Source organism: Anguilla rostrata, chromosome 2 (assembly GCF_018555375.3).
Source record: "Anguilla rostrata isolate EN2019 chromosome 2, ASM1855537v3, whole genome shotgun sequence".
NCBI classification, from domain to species: Eukaryota; Metazoa; Chordata; class Actinopteri; order Anguilliformes; family Anguillidae; genus Anguilla; species Anguilla rostrata.
The window spans coordinates 70022796-70027302 of NC_057934.1; the positions used below are offsets into that span (position 1 = coordinate 70022796).

Genomic DNA, 4507 nt, shown 5'->3' on the forward strand with positions numbered 1-4507 from the left:
CCTAAGAGACTTACATTTTGCAGTCCATTAGTACAGATAGATGTGACTGAATAAGCACCTCTACTCAAGTTAAGGTAGAATGGCAGCGTCCTGCTTTGGAATCAAGCTGTACACCCTTAGAAGCCTAGATTCCCAACCATAACACACACACTACCACCCTCAGTCATTCCTGTGAGATGTCACCTTGACTCACACATGAAATTAGTACTTTATAAGACTTACAACACGTGCTGTTTACGCTATTTGACATTTTGAAAATAGGACAGTCCGCCCGAACAGGGACTTGAACCCTGGACCCTCAGATTAAAAGTCTGATGCTCTACCGACTGAGCTATCCGGGCTCTTGGAGTTGTTACCCTTTGCAGGTGGCAAAAGCATGGAGCCTAACGCTCTTGTTGCCCTTTTAGTTGTTGGTCATTGTGGGGCACATTGGTCTGTTCAGAATCCTGTTCATTTCCACCTGGCGCAAGGAAGCCAACTCACACACACACATACGCACACACACACACAGACACACACACATCTATGCACACACACACAGACACACACACAGACACAGACACACACACACACCCAAACACACCCACACTAATGAACATGAACATGCTCACACACACACCCACACAAATGCACATAAAAACACAGACACCCAGCCACACACACACACCTTCGTCTGGATAAGTGCATCTGCTTAATGCCTGTAAAAAAAAAAATTAGGGTATACCCAGATTAGGGTGTTTTAGCTTATGTTTTAATGGTTTCATAGGTCTCTACCTAGGGCTTGTTACAGTAGAATTCACTTTTTTTTTTCATTTTTCTCCCAGTTTTCTGGGAGAAAAATTTTCCTCTGTCGGTCTGGAGAGGCTGTAGACTGCCACATGCCTCCTCCAAATACATGTGGAGTTGCCAGATGCTTCTTTTCACCTGACAGCAAGGAGTTTCACTGGGAGAGCGTAACGCGTGCGGAGGTTCATGCTATCCCCGGATCCCCTCCCCGCTGGACAGGTGCCCCGACCAACCAGTAGGAGTCGCTAATGCAGCGATCAGGACTCATACCCTCACCAACTTCCCACCCGCGAACACTGCCAATTGTGTTCGTAGGAACGTCTGACCAAGCTGCAAGTACCGCTGCCAGGGATTGAACCCGGGTCTCTGCGGTGGTAGGCGATTATACCTCTACACCACCCAGACGGCCTAGAATTTGCATTTTGAATTTGTTAGAATTTGCATCTCGGTGTGGAAATGTTAGCCAGCTCAGGCGGTATTGTTCACATAGATCAGGTGACAGCTCTCATGTTGCTCCCACATTGGAAGGCTCTTGGATGTGATCTTCTGCCAGATTCATGTGCCTTAATGTAATGCAAGTGTGTGCATGCATACACACGTACATGCAAGCAAACAGACACACATAAGAGCTCATACACACCTGCTGAAACACACACGCATGCACACATAAACAAGTACGCGCACGCTTTCGCACTTGCACACACACACACACACACACACACATGTGCACTCGCAAGCACACACACACACACAAGCTCACACACAAACACACACACATACACACTCATGCATGCACACATACACTCCACACACACGCACACACACAGACGCACACACACACATGCACGCACGCAGGCACACACACACGCACACACACACACATGCGCACTCGCAAGCACACACACACACGCACACACACTCCACACACACACACGCACACACACACACACAGACGCACACACACACGCACACACTCCACACACACACGCACACGCACACACACACACACACAGACGCACACACACACACACATGCACGCACGCAGGCACACGCGCACACACACACACTGAATATCGGATGGTAAATTGAATACGCTCCATATGATTTCTTCAAAGCTGATTTTCAATGAGAACACTCAAGAGCTTTTGAGGATGTAAAATAAAATGCATCGTAATTTTAAAAATTAATTTTCATCAGCGTCTCATGAAAAGGAGAAATAAAAAAACCACCTGTTACAGATCAAAAAACTGAAATGATTCAGTATTTTTCTGACACTTCTCACGTAAGTAAATTAGAATTTAGTTCTGATCCGTTTTGCTTGAAGGTACATCTGCATGTTTATCATGCAATTCCCTTTAGCCTCTATTTTAACACAATAGGCACTCTTTCCATGGTTCATACCAGACCTGTCTGTATTTTAATTTACATAAATTGAACTCCATAGCTGAATAAAGATGAACTTGCATGGTTTTCATGCAGTCCCTTTTTTTAAAATTAGAGATTCAGCTTTGTTGAAAATCACGTCCTCGCTTCACAGGGTCGGAAGAGTCTCTTCTCTCCTCCCATTGTTTTCCCCGGTTGTCATGGTTACCCGAAACCCTGGCAATCCTATGACAATGAGTGTGGCTTCAAAGAAAATAAGTCACCCCCCCCCCTCTCCCAATACGTCAGGAGCGGGAGATCAGACATTTGGGCAAGTAGCGCAGGATGGGGCAGGTGGTGGAGGGTGGCGGGGGCGGAGTCAGGGGGGGTGCAGGTTATAGTGATTCAGAGCATGTTGTCTTTTGAACAGGTGGTGTTTGTGAGTCTGTGCGTTTGGCCCGTCTGCTTTGTGCGCCGTCAGAGGCACCTTGGGTGCTCTGTTCGCCATGACGTCGCCATGACAGCAAAGTCTCATCTAACGGATTGTGGTCTGGCAGCATCTTCTGCCTCTTCTGGGCTCTCCACAATCCCCTCCCAGCCCCCCCCCTCCCCAAAAGCGACCAGGGAAAATTGAGGTTGGGGGGACAGGACGGGGTCCCCCATCTGTGACTTGATGATTAATTCTGGTGACTGCGGGCTCTTCAAATCAGGAAGCGGAAGAGAGATGTTGTTGCCGTGACAAATATCTCAGGAGCAGAATACAAGAGACCTCCTGTAGCATCCGTTTCTGTCCCATCCCTGCCTGACGCCCCCTACATCCTCCCGTCCACGTCCCCCTGTCAGAGACAAGCAGACAGCAGGGAAGGGTTGGTGGGGGGGGAGGAGGTGGGTGGTGTGGGGTTTGGGGGGGGGGGTATGGGGGAGTGGTTCGGGGCAGGGGGCGGGGTGGGGGGTGTGGGGTTGGCAGAGAGGTCGGCAAGTGCTGTCACTGCCAGCTGGGTAGAAACTGCCGGAAAAAGGTTGTGTCTCAGAGGGCACGAGCTGAAAAAAGGCCGACAGCTTCTTTCCTCTAATTAATGAGCCTCCGCTATGTTGGCGGGAAAACGATGGGGGCGCGATTTTGGCCGGCGAACGTAACGACACTGTCATAATGTGTGCGGGACATTTTTCACGAAACCGATCCAAAACAACCGATTAGAAGAAACTTTTTACTGAGTACATTTCCAGAGTGTTATGACACTGGTCGTGATATGATATGTAATACCCTGTCATAACCCTTTATAGCAGGTGTTATGCCATGCTTACGACATAGTTATGCAGGTTTTTTTGGCTCCAGCCGAGTGTCGCCAAACACTCACTTTACCGATATCCTGAACAGGTTTGTTATCTCATGTGCATTGTATACATTGGTCGGTTGCGTGTTTCTTCTAAAAGTTGCGAGGAATCTGCAGGACATGGTTCCTTCAGATTTTACCGCCATATTTAAAGTCTGAGTACTTCGGTTATATCTGTTTGACCCAAGACAGGAGCGATAAAGCAATGAGCCAATGAGGAGTGACCTTGCACGGACAGGGCAGAGAAGAGAATAGGGTGCTTTCCTGAGATAGATATCACCGGCATTTCAAGCCAGAGTACTTCAGTTATGTATGAATGTGTTTGAACCAAGGCTGCTGCACCAACCACCCCCCCCCCCCAATTTAATGAGATACTGTCAGTGTAACAGATGGGTAGACAGGAAGGTTGTGAAAAAAAGAGTTCCTGTCAACAGCTGTCTCCTTCCTCTTCCTGTGAATGGCACCCTCAATGTGACGTGATGTCAGGCTACCTTAACTTACCCTCCCCCTGTTCTATATTTGAAGTGCCAGCTCCTGCTCACGAGGAGCCATCTTACACAGCCCTGCTGCAGATGGGAGAGGCGGCAGCGTAGCACAGTGGATAAGGAACTGGGCTTGTAATCGAAAGGTTGCAGGTTCGATTCCCGGGTAGGACACTGCAGTTGTACCCTTGAGCAAGGTACTTAACCGGAATTGCTTCAGTATATATCCAGCTGTATAAATGGATACAATGTAAAAAAACAATTGCTATGTAAAAGTTGTGTACGTCGCTCTGGATAAGAGCGTCTGCTAAATGCCTGTAATGTAATGAATTGTTCTCAGCGGTTCTTGCTTTTATGGCCGTGAGCCAGAGTCCGTGTCCGATTCCAAGGTCCATAAGGTCTGACATCCCGTCACTCTGGCCGTTCGGTTATAGCTAATGTAGTTCACGGTGCGCTGCGCGAAGCTAATGTGAGAATATCCAGGGAAAAAGGACCTGCTGTTAATAGTGTTTTTTTTTTTGGGTAACGTCCCGTTCTGGTGAC

General features: G+C 48.1%; 1 non-coding gene across 1 annotated transcript; it reads right to left on the reverse strand.

The window, feature by feature from the left end:
* Positions 1–268: 268 nt before the first annotated feature.
* On the reverse strand, positions 269–341 carry trnak-uuu (transfer RNA lysine (anticodon UUU)). Its single transcript has one exon. It is a non-coding gene; the product is annotated as a tRNA-Lys (tRNA).
* Between the last annotated feature and the right edge of the window lie 4166 nt (positions 342–4507).